Here is a 13,363-nt window from a genome sequence, read left to right as displayed (position 1 = left end):
TCCCGGATGCGACAGTGACGCTTCTGGTCTCGACACGGTCTCCTCCGTGTTTATTCCTCTCCAAATTAATGCGGGCGACTCGGTTCGCTAAAGCATCGATACTGAACTCGTCGCTGGCTACTAATTCGTCATGCTTAAGTTTAGTCAGCCGTAAGAGTTCTTCGGCTGTGTTGACCTGATCGATGTTGAGGTGGGCCCACCATCCTTTCGGGATGTCTTCTAGAAGTCTTTGGGCCTCGCCCCTCAAGACCTCTGGTCCGGGAACATTGGCAAGTGGATATAGGATGCGCAAGAGTCGTAGTTTGCGTGTCACAAAGTCGTGTGGGGACTCCTTAGAGTACCTCTCACCCTTACGGTACCTGCAAGCATGGAATCAATCTCAAATCTTGTTGAGGAAGGCAGGTGTTAAGAAGAAATGTAGCACATATCCGTGTAGATCTTCCCAATTGGTGGTAAAATACAACTTGTCGGCAACCGGTACAGTCGACCACCAGTCTGCCAGAGCGCCCTTGAAACGATCAGGAAGTATGCGGGTCATTTGTTGGGCGAAAGCAGGCGAGTGCCTGGCCAGGTTCCGACATAGGCTGCACCACGTTATATAGCTGTCAATCGAACCATCAAACTCCGGGAAGTCTGACGTAGTATATTTGCGATCCACGTAAGGTTGCGTACGGTCGAGAGGAGGAGGTCTGTATCCAGGATTCTGCTGAGGCGCTGCCAACGCTCCAGGTCCGGGAGGCGGGGGAGGGGGTGGTGCCCCAGCGTATCTGACGGGTAGAATGTACCCCGGGTATGGAGCCCCACCAGGCGGAGGAGGTGGTCCAGGTGGAGGCAGTGGTCCTGATGGGGGTGGTGGACCCGCACCTCGTGGTGGCGGCTGCCAGGGGTCGAGAGGCGGTTGTCTTGGATCATGATCTGGATCTCTGGTTCCAATGGGTCCTTCATTTGCTGGATGGAGAGGAACACGAGGGGGTTCGGGTCCACGATTGTCGGGATCGAGTCTATCCTCGACAGTTCCCAGCTCTGTCTTCCTTCCGACCTTCAAGCCTCTCACAAATTCTGTGTAACCCACGTTTTCCTTGGGGTTCTCGAAGGCATTGGTCTCTCGACGAATCATGACGAACGGCCTCGAGGGTTCGTCTCTGGGTAGCATCCCTGCAGCGACATTAATACTTGGTCTGGGCACCGGGAAGGCCCTGGACAGTTGGGTGCGTTTACAAACGAAAGTGGTCTCTTCAGCGGGAGATATGAAATCCTCAAAAGTGGTCCATCCTGACGGGAGGGCTTCAGGTTGACGAGTGGGTCGCATTTCGGTCGACCACGCCTCCTCGACTTTCCCAGGATCCGTAAACTTGGCAGGCAAGACATTTGCCAATCTGAGTCCACTCATGTGCGACTCGTCAAATTCTCGTGAAGGATGAGCAGCTTTCTTGATGGTGTCGAAATGTTTTTCGAAGGAGTTGAAACGCTGGTCTAGGAAGTTCCATGCAATGCTGAACTCCTTGGGTGACGACCATCCTCTTATGGTGAATATCAGAGCAAGGTCGCCTCGGGGATCCACTACAAAATCACCTGCGGCTAAGTTGGCCTTGGTGGCTAGCTGGGTGAACTCGGTAATTTTCATGAGCAGGTCAGTTAGCTCGACCCACCAGACAGTCCCTAGTCGATATCTCAAAGGCTCTCCTTCGAGACCGGCTCCAACAGACTCTTTCTCGAGATCAGCAGGAGCGAGATGGCGCCAATTTCGTATATGTTTCAGGTAGTTATTCGAATCCTCAAAAATTCCACCTTCAAACTCTCCAAGAGCTTCGATGACTTGCCTGAGAGCTTGTTGTCTTAGGAATGCACCGGGCGAGGAATGCACATCTTCGCCTACTGGCAAGGTATCTCTCGAGTTGGATCTACGATCCGACTGACTGATCCTCGTGGGGCGGGAAGGAGGATACAATTCATGTGTCACTTGTACCGGGGTGACTGGTTTGTCTCCCAACAGGGACACCGTCTTTGGTGGCATGGTGCGAGTTTCTCGCACTGGGGTTGGGGCACCAATGTTACGGGGATGGGGGAAAATCCCCATTCCTCGATCCATTCTTATAGCGGGATGATGTACATCGTATCTAGTCTGTACCATAATGGGATATGTAATCGATGAGTGATCCCAGTCTTGTATGGGAGTGGACGATCGAATTCCCATCGATCGTGATTGGTGATGTAGTGAGCGATTAAGGGATTGATGGTAGGTAGTCAGAGACGTCAGGATGGACGGGTTAGCCACAGGTACTTGGCGCTCCTCAATGGAGCATACCGTGTGCGAGGTCGAGACCCGTGAGGTGGGTAAGATCTTCGTATAACTGCTATCGGGTACTTGGCGTTCGCAGTGCGAACATACCGGTAGCGGGTTGATATCATGAGCATGCAATGAGGATTGACTAGCGGGGCCTTTGGTGACTTGGCGTTCCCAAAGGGAACGTACTGTTGGTGGGGGAATATGATGACTGACGAAGGAGGGAACAGACAGTGGATGGGCGGCTACTTGGCATTCGTGTAGCGAACGTGCCGGCATCACAGGAAAGTGGACCTCAGAGTATTCACGATCTCCAAGATCGTGAGGTGATGTCATCTGTCGAGCACTGGGGGGAGAGTGGAATGGTGAAGTCCCATAGGGTACAGATTCCATAGGATGATACACATGTCAAGAGTCTTCGACTCTCAACCTCGAGTTCTCACGGTGAGGACCGTTAGAGGACTCGACATAACCAGACTTATAAGACATGTTGTGAGTTGTACAGTCACACGGTTCAGTTGAGTCACAGGAAGGGTTGTTACAGGAGACGACACACAAGACAGTTGTAGAGAGTAGTTGTTAGTTAGCGGGAACCGCCTTTGGCGGTTTCCGTACAAGATGCGTGACTATCTACAAATGGTAAGGTCGTGGGAAATCCCGTGAAACACAAGTAACCTCGGCCAGCACCAAAACCCCAATAGGGAAAGCTTTGCACGAGGGGGGGGAAGGGGTAGAACGAGTAAGGAGGGTAGGGTATCGGGATAGAGGACGAAAGGGAGAAAGAGGGGGAGCGATAGAGAGGAGAAGTCTTTGACTATGCGACGGATATGGTCGTTGGAGACTCCGTATCCGTAACAGGCAATGGGGCATCCAGGGCAATGGAAAACCCTGGAACTCGTCTCCTGTGACTACTGGTGGCCCCGGATGGCAGAGTACATCAGGCGATATGTACACAGGTGTGATACCTGCAACCGTGTTAAGTCGTTCCCCTCATGAAAGGTTGGGAAGCTCACCCCAAACAAAGTCCCCACCCATCGTTGGCAGGTGATCTCAGTGGATATGGTAGGGGAGCTCCCAGAGTCAAAGGGATACAATGCCATCCTTGTGGTGGTGGACCGCCTATCCAAACGCATCCATGCGGTCCCCACTGTGACGACTGTGGACTCGGAGGGTATTGCACGGCTCTTCCTAGAGCATGTCTGGAGGCACCACAGGCTCCCTGAGGAGATCCTCAGCGATAGAGGGAGTGCCTTCGTCTCCCACTTCTCAAAGGAGCTCACAGACCTCCTAGGCATCAAGCTCACCCCCTCAGCACCCTACCACCCCCAGATGGATGGACAGACGGAGCAGGTCAATCAAGAGATCGAGGCCTACCTCCGGGTGTTTGTCAACCATCGCCAGGACGACTGGGTGGACTGGCTCCCCCTATTGGAATTCTCTTATAATAACCACATCCACTCCTCCACCCACTGAACCCCTTTCGAACTCGACACCGGCCAACACCCCAGGATGGGGACAGAACCCACATGCACATCCAAGGTGGAAGCTGCTGATGCATTCTCGTCGAGGATGATGAAAATGCAGGAGGAGGCAAAAGCAGCACTGGAACATGCAGCGGACAAAATGGCCCACTACTACAACTGAGACCACGAGATGGCCCCAAAGTATCAAGAAGGTGACCAAGTCTGGCTCAACGCACAAAACTACACGACCAACCGCCCGACCAAAAAGTTGGACCACAAGTGGCTTGGCCCCTTCAAGATTGTCAAAGTCGTCTCCCCAGCTGCTGTCAAACTTCAACTTACCACACGACAGAAAGGAGTCCACCCGGTCATATCAGTGACAAACGTCAGACCATACCACCCAGACGACATCACAGAATGACCCACTGACCTGCACCCAGGCCCGGAGCTCATAGATGGAGATGAAGAATATGAAGTCGAGAAAGTACTAGACTCTAAGTGGCTATGCCAGAAACTCTGGTGTCTGGTGAAGTTTGCTGGCTGGCCAAACTCGGAGAACCAATGGCTCCAGCAGGACCACTTAGTCCATGCCCCCAACTGGATCAAGGAATTCCACAGGACGCACCCCCAGGCCCTGGGAAGAGAGAGGGAGAACCACCTGGCCACTCAAGGTGAAGTGGCTTAAGGAGGGGGTGATGTCAGGGCACACCTGCCTGACCTGGCCCCACCTGGCCCCACTTCACCCGGTACCCCACCACCCAGTCCTCTCCTACCTCCTCCCCCCTTCCTCTTTCTTTCTCTCCCCATTTCACTTCCTCTTCATTTATTTCACTTTCTCTTTATTTTCTCTTTATTCTACATGGACGACCTTTCTCTGTATCAATGTACCATTGACCCACCTGCAGCATGCTCATGACATGCCCAGCCCGGGTGCTTTGGGCAGCTCCCTGCTATGTCCAACTCGCACGTTCACAGCAGACGCCCTCAGGATCCCCCACAGGGACACCTGGGTGACTACGGCTGTATGCGAGGATGACGTGGCACCCATCATGTGACCCAAGCCGCATGTATATAAACATACCTGAAGTGGGAACCGAAGAAGTAGCCTTCTTCTCACCCTTTTCCACTTCAGTCTAAGTGGCCAGGGACTGTCTCCTGAGCTGGGCCTGCCAGTATGCACGCCTGCTCCACACCCTGTGAGACTTCTAGTGTCGGGCATCTCACCCAGGCCTCCTCTACCCCGGATGCGTCCCTGACAATAGCCCACCTTCCGCTAACCCCATAACCCAACTCGTTGGTAATATTCAGTCAGCTAATGTTTAACTCCATTAGCTCCACTCCGCTCAGTCCTGCCATTCACGGGCCCACCCTCACTGTAACTATATACACATAACTTGTAGATAGGTTACACCCTAGTGATAAAAATCGACTAGAGTTAATCCCCCTTTTTAGTTCTCACTGCCAGTAAGTAAATTAGGGCACGGACATGTAACTTGGCACAGTGCTCCTGGTCTGAGTCACTGAAGCCAAAGCCCTCCACCATGGAGACATATCCATCATCTCACATCCCATCTCTAACAGTATTTTATCACTCCCTGACAGTACACGTCTTGTATGGCACCCAAAGCCCCTCACACTCGTTTGCAACTATGCACATTGGTTCCTAACTCCGCCTCACCATCTCCTGAACCCTCTCAGCCTGGTCCTAGTTGTCTGGCGAGAAACCCAGTTGAGTTTTGCAGCTTCTCTAATTTAGAAACCCCTCTCCCATCGACTCCGATCATGTGCCCCATTAGAAATCGATCACCAGTTGCAGATTCCGACTTCGGAGACGCCACAGAACAGCCCATAGATCCAGTCCACTTCTTTGGACTCGGCTCCGAGGTCCCCAACTTTGTCGACCCTCCTCCTGCTGATCCTCCTATCCCTACTGTCCCAGCCACCGACGATGCCAAGCCCATCCCCAACGTAGCTATCACACAGCTAGCCCAGGCCATCACCAGCTTGGCTCGTCACACCGGACGCCCACCTCCTCCACCATCCTCTGCTCTCTGGACCAAGGTCCGTGAGCCCGAACAGTTCGACAGAAAAGATCCCTGTGAACTCAGAGTATTTCTGGTCCAGTGCGAACTGAACTTCCAGGACTGCCCCCTTGCTTTTGCTAGTGACCATGCCAAGGTCATCTTTGTGCAGTCCTACCTCAAGGGGATGGCTCTTGATTGGTTTGAGCCGGACCTGCTGTTTGACCAAAATTCTTTACTTCATCCTCGCTGGATGAATAACTACCAGGAGTTCATCAATGAACTTCAGACCAACTTCGGTCCTCACGATCCTGTGGGCGATGCCGAAGTCCAACTTATGACCCTGGATATGAAGGACAGGCACCATATCAACAAGTACGTCATCGAGTTCAATCGACATGTGTCTCAACTTCATGGTTACAGAGAAGCTGCACTCCACCATTTTTTCTATAACAGATTGCCAGAACGTATCAAAGATGACATTGCCAGGGTAGGGAAACCATCCACCCTTTCGGAACTTCGCACCTTATCACAGACTTTCAATGCGCTATTGGGAGCATAAATCCAAAGTAACTCATCATGCAAAACCCTCCACCTCCAATGTCTTCGACAAGACCACTACCACTTCCTGCTCCGACACCATCCCTTCCTCCCCCTCGTTCAACTCTGCTTCCAGTAGCAAGCCTCCAAAGGACAACAAGTCTGAGGCAAACTCTGCTAAGCCGGACCTCTCATCAAAACTCGGAGACAACAGCAAGCTCATGCCACAAGAGCATAAGCATCATCTCGACGAGAAACTTTGCATGTTCTGCAGTCAGTCTGGCCATATGGTCAAGGACTGCCCTAAGTCTTCTTCTCACGCATCTAAGGCCCGCATGGCCCAGACCAAGGAGCAAGGATCCGCTTCTGCAGAGGCAAAAAATTAGTCCGCACCCCCATGGACTCTGCACAGACCAGGGGTTGCGATTCTTCCCTCCATGCACTCAAAGAAGTACACCTAAATGCGTCTTCCATTTCCAACTTGTCCTCCCTCCACATTCCTGTTTCTTTTTTCTCTTTCTAATGGTCTATTTTCTCCTTTTAATGTTGACCCTTCGGTTGATGTTCTACCCATTGTAGATAGTGTTGCTGATGTTTCACTTTCTCCTCCTCTTCCACCTCCTCCTACTTCCGTAGATCGTTCCACCTCCCTTCTCTTCTCTTCTCTCTCTTCTCCTGTTTCTACTTCCCTGTCCGATGTAAGGACAAAAAATAAACTCTTCTGCACCTATGAGAATGTTCCCACACTCATAGACTCTGGGTCTTCGAACTGCTTCATCGACAATAAATTCATGAAGAAGCTGGCCCTGAAGACATATCAGATAAAACCTCTACAACTACACCTTTTTGATGGTAGCACCAACCCAACCATAACCTGCACCATTGATAATCCCCTCCGCTTCGCTTCTGGAAACATTACCCCCACGACTTTCTTTGTCACATCGCTGGATGGATCTTGTTCTCTAGTCCTAGGACACAACTGGCTTACCCGCTACAATCCATTGATTAACTGGGTCTCAAGCAGTATTACATTCCGAACTTCCGAACCAACCAAGACAGTTACTCCAAGCTCTCCCCCATTGTCTCCGGCACCACTGCTGTCGTCTGACATCCAACCATCTGATGTTCCGCTAGCACCTCAGCCCCAGGCTCCCATTCCTCTGTTACCATCTTGTCAGGGACGCGTCCGGGGTCGAGGCAGCCCAAGGGTAATGCCCGGCACTGAGGCCGTCACGGGGTGTGGAGCGGGCGTGTGTACTGGCAAGCCCGGTCCGGGACGATGGTCCCTGGCCACTCAGACTGAAGTGGGAACTGTGAGTTGTTATTAAAAAGGGGGGCTATGCTACAGTGCCCCAAAAAACCGTTGCAATGTTTTGCACTTTTCACTTTACAAGCTTATTGCACCCTGGGAAGGGATCCTAAAATTACATAAAAATATGAAAATAATGCACTAGTAGCTCATCAATAGCTCCACCAATTCTCTAATAAATGTGTGCATTTTTGGTAAAGTTATTCACTTTCCAAAGGACCCATGTCATTGCAACGGTTTTTTGGTGTGCATTTTGGAGAAAGGAAAATCACATTAACTAGTATTTAGTATAGCCACCTTTTGCCCTAAGTAGTGCCTCAATCCTCCTAGGCATACTCTTGATTAAATTCTGGCAGACACTTGGTCCTATCCTCTCCCACTCCTCCTGAAACTGATCCCACAGCTCATGAACACCACTTGGAGGTTCTTCATACTCCCCAAGCTTCCTCTTTGCATGGTTCCATAATTGTTTGATTGGATTAAGGTCTGGGGACTGGGAGGGCCACTCCATGACCCTGATACCATGGTTATTGAACCAGTTCTGGGCCCATTTGCTGCTGTGTTTTGGGTCATTGTCCTGTTGGAAGAGGATGTGGGCTGGGTATTTGTCATAATATGAGAGGGTTTGCTGGAAGTCCTCTTCCAGGATTTGGCAGTAGAGCTCTGCATCCATCTTCCCATCAATCTTGCATGCCATTCCAACTCCATCTGATGTCATACATCCCCAAACCATGACAAAACCACCACCAAACTTTCTTGTTCCTTGCACCAGCCTGTCTGTAAGAGGTTCATCCCCCCATTTCCACACCCATTTCCTCCCATCTGACCCCAGGTGATTCACCTTAGTCTCACCAGACCACACCACTCTCTTCCAATCCTCCAGAGTCCACTCTTTGTGGCTGATTGTGAAGTCCATTCCCTCCATCTTATGATGTCTGCTGAGCATGGGCTGCTTCTTCTTCACCACTGCTTTCCAACCAGCCTCCTTTAGTTGCAGATGAACAGCCTCAGTTGAGAGGCTGGTGCTGGTGACTTTTTGAAGAATTTGGGTGACTTGTGCAGCATTGTTGGCTTTACCAGAGTTGATAAGATGCATTGCATGATGGATATTGGTGTCTGAGAGCTTAGATGGGCAACCACCACTGGGCTTAGGAGTATCAGGATAATGTTTAGACCAAAGATGGGTAACAGTGGAATGGTGGACAGCAGTAATTGATGAGCACTGTGGCCAGAATCAATGAGAGAAAGCACTTGTTCAATTTTCAAAGCAGCCAATTGACACATTTTAGAATTGGGGATTACAGCTTAAAATCCATGTGTATTTATGCTCCAGCAATGTTTATTTGTTTACTAGTGTATATACTAAACAATATCACATGACCTATCAGATGATATTTCCAGTTTTAGTCCATTCTGGCAGCACACCAAAAAACCGTTGCAATGACATGGGTCCCTTGTGAATTGAATAACTTTACCAAAAATGGACATATTGCTTACATAATTGGTAGAGTTATGGACAAGATACTAACACATGTTCCACATATTTATTTAGAATTTTAAAACCCTTTCCCATTGTTTAATAAGCTCTTGAAGTCAAAGGTACAAAACATTGCAACAGTTTTTTGGGGCACTGTACTTACCTGAAGTGGGAACTGTGAGAAGAAGGTTACTTCTTTGGTTCCCACCCCAGGTACCTTTATGTACATGCAGCTTAGGTCACATGAGGTTTGCCACGTCACCCTGCATACAGCCGCAGTCATCTGGGTGTCCCCATGGGGGATCCTGAGGGCATGTGCTGCACGCGCGCGTGCTGGGTTGCACCGCGAGGCCATCCAGGTCGTCCGGGGCTGGGTGTGTCATGTGCACATCGCGGGCAGGTCAATAATACATAGGTATGAGGAAAGGTTGTCCATGTAGATAAGGATAGAACAAAGAACAAAGGAATAAAAGAACAAAAGGATAGAAAGAAGAACAAGGGTTGAGGAAACGTGATAAAGGGTGGGGGGTAGAGGTGAGTGGGATACCGGGTCAGGGTGGGTGGAGCCAGGTCAGGTGGGTGTGCCCTGACACATCTATCGAGTTCGTCAGCTGTTCCGCATTCGCAAAGGCTTGTCAACTTGAAGGATCAGTATCCTTCAGCCTGACCATCCCTTCCAAGGACAGCTGCTTGAGGGCTGCCTCCTCCCACACCGATTCCATTGACCTTTTGGCCATTCCAAAGGAGTACCACGAGTTCGCAGATGTGTTCAGCAAGAGCAAAGCCTCGATGCTAGCACTGCACTGTGAGCACAACCTGAAGATCGACCTTGAGGAAGGCACTGCACCACCCTTGGGAACTATGTATTCCCTCTCTACTTCAGAACTCAAGGCTCTCCGGGCGTTCTTAGATGAACACCTAGCCTCTGGGTTCATTCGTCCTGCTACTTCCGCTCACATGGCACTGGTCCTCTTCATCCACAAAAAGGACAGATCCCTCCATCTTTGCATTGACTTCCGAGGGCTGAATAAGATCACCAAGAAAGATCGCTACCCACTTCCCCGCATCTCAGACCTCCTTGATGCACCTAGCCATGCCACTGTCTATACCAGACTCGACCTCCAGCATGCTTACCACCTGGTTCGCATTGCAGCAGGCGACGAGTGAAAGACTTCCTTCTGCATATGCTATGGTTCCTATGAGTGGCTCGTCATGCCATTCGGTCTCACAAATGCACCTGCAGCCTTCCAGCGATTCATCAGCATGATCTTTGCCGACCTCTTGGACGTTTCTGTGGTAGTCTACCTAGATGACATCCTTACCTACTTGGAAGACATGGCTTCACACCAGGAGCATGTCCAAGAAGTTCTTAGGAGACTCCACAAACACGGCCTATATGCCAATCCAAAGAAATGCGAATTTCATACGGACACTACGGAATATCTCAGATATTGCCTTTCTCCCTCCGGACTCACCATGTCCATTGAGAAGGTTAAAGCCATCCAAGATTGGCCTGAGCCCCATAAAGTCAAGGATGTCCGGTCCTTCCTTGGCTTCACTAACTTCTATTGGCGTTTCATCCACCAATACTCCAACATTGTCATCCCTTTGATGTGCCTCACACATAAAGGAGCCCCCTGGTTATTCTCTGACAACTGTCGTTCTGCTTTCAACACTCTGAAAGAAGCCTTCATGTCAGCTCCCATCCTGACACATTGGGTACCCGACACCCCTCTCATTGTAGAAACCGATGCCTCCGATTACGCAATCTCTGGAATCCTGTCCATCCGTTGCGATGATGGAGATATTCACCCCGTCGCTTTCCACTCTAGAACACTTTCGGTGCCGGAGCTCAATTACGACACCCATGATAAGGAACTACTCACCATTCACAATGTGTTCCGATTGTGGCATCACTACCTTGAAGGTTCAGGAACCCCAATCGACGTCATCACTGACCACAAGAACCTCAAGTATTTCTCTACCACCAAACTCTTGACCCAGCAGCAAGCCTGCTGGTCAGAGTTCCTCTCCCAATTCCACATGACTGTCCGATTCCATCCCAGAAGACTCGGAGTAAAACCAGATGCGTTGACTAGACGCTGGGACGTCTATCCCAAAGAAGGGGATATGGACTATGCTCACATTAATCTGCAGAACTTCCGACCAGTCTTCACTTTGGAGCAGCTCACTGTGTCCTTACGAGCCATGTTTCTAGCTGCCACAGTAATCCAGGCAGCCGTACTCATCAACACAGAGGCTCTCCATTGAGACATTCTATCATCCCTCTCCTCCGACACCACAATCTCTTCTCATCTCGCTTCCCCCAACCTCCCCAATTCCTGCTGGTCCGTTGATGCCAAAGGCCTGTTAAGGCTGGACAACCGCATTTACGTTCTGGACTCCAATGATCTTCATCTCTGTGTATTGCGAGACAAACACAACCACCAGCTCTCCGGACATTTCGGTCAAAACCGGACCCTGGAGCTAGTCCGTCATGATTATACCTGGCCAGGTATCCGTAACTTCATCAAGAACTATGTGTCCTCTTGTACCATACCTTTGTCAAGAACTACATGTCCTCTTGTACTTCTTGTGCCCATGCCAAAGTTCCTCATCACAAGCCTTACAGCTTACTCAAACAACTCCCCATCCCTGATCATCCTTGGAACTCCATCTCAATGGACTTCATCAAACAGCTACCCTCCTCTTCCAGATTCACTTCCATCTTGGTCGTCATGGACCACCTGTCCAAACAGTGCATCTTCATTCCTACCCACAATACCATCACCTCCCCGGAACTGGTCAAGCTATTCCTCCTCCACATGTTCTCCAAGCATGGAGTTCATTTCTCATTTTTTCCATTCATGTTAGAACGGGCGGATTCGGACGACTCCGGAGTGGAATCGGAGACTTAGCGTGGAGGGACCTTGGCCTCAGCGACTCAGGCAGAGCGCTGTGCCATTGCTGTTTGTCCATTTGGTCCTTAATTTCACAGTAGGTGAGCAGGAAGTCTCTAGGGGGCATTTCAGGTCGATTTTGGACTAAACCAAAACGAGTATGTACAAGCGCCGATATATATAATGGAAGGGGCAAAAGCACAAGGAAAACAAAGGGTAACCGAATCGGAACGAAGACGTCCGAAAGGGAACAAAGGGTAGAGGGAGTGGAGCGGTACCGAAGGTCATAAGGCAGGACCTGTGATACGTCCGAAAAGAGGTAGGGAGGGCGAGGCCCAGAGGGGCAGGAGGATGAGGGGAAGTGGGGATGATGACTAACTGGCTAGAATAGGAAGAAGCAGTAGTCCAAATAGGGATGAGGGGAAAACGCGAGAAATACATTACAAGCAGCGAGAGTGCCGAAGGCGATCCGCGAAGCTCGGGGGTTGCGGAGCTTACGGAGGTTACGGAGGCGGGGTTGAAAGTCCGAGGGATATTGGCAATGGTGTTTACATGGTATGAGGTCACCAATGCAATGGACTAAGACCGAGGTGGAGTCAAAGTCCGAGGTAGGGACTATGACGGAGGCTCGGAGCAAGGTACGAGCGGTGTCCGAGTGCGAAGTACGGAACAGCGGTGGAAGGTCGTAACTTGGCGGAAGGGTGGCGGAGGAGTAACGGAGGGAGGAGAGAGGGGACAGGTAAGGGGAGAAGGAGTGGCGGAGAGGAGAGTAGTCAGGTCCAAAGGTGAGTATCGGAGCAGACAGGGGAAGCGTAGGAGGATGACGGGAGGGTGGAGGTGTTGTGAAGGGGGAGCGGAGTAGTAGGAGGGTGGCAAGAGGGGCGGTGTTCGGTCCGAGATGAGTATCGGAGCGGACGGAGATGGGGTCGAAGAGGTAAGGAGGAGGTGTGTTGCCAGGACCGAGGGTGAGTATCGGAACGGCAGCGGTAGGTTATGACTCCGGAGGTGAAGAGGGTGGAGGTCCGGAAGTCGGGTCGGGGTCGGGTATGCACGGATATGACAGTTCACTTGGTAAAGCCCTCAACATCCACCTCCACTTCACCTCTGGTTATCACCCAGAGGGAGACAGACAGACCAAATGGATGAACCAGATGCTCGAGCGGTACCTGCGCATCTATAGTAACTACCAGCAGGATAATTGGTCTGAACTCCTACCTCTCATGGAGTTCACATACAACAACGCTCCGAATGCCACCACAGGCGTCTCCGTTCTTTGCCAATAAGGGCTACCATCTGAACATCACCATTCACCCAGAGCGAGACTTAACATCAGTATGTGCCCAAGAGTACTTGATAGATCTCGACTCCC

This window comes from Cantharellus anzutake, assembly GCF_015039405.1.
Source record: "Cantharellus anzutake strain C23 chromosome Unknown EI90scaffold_18, whole genome shotgun sequence".
Classification (NCBI taxonomy): Eukaryota; Fungi; Basidiomycota; class Agaricomycetes; order Cantharellales; family Hydnaceae; genus Cantharellus; species Cantharellus anzutake.
Note: the sequence above shows the minus strand (reverse complement) of the source record.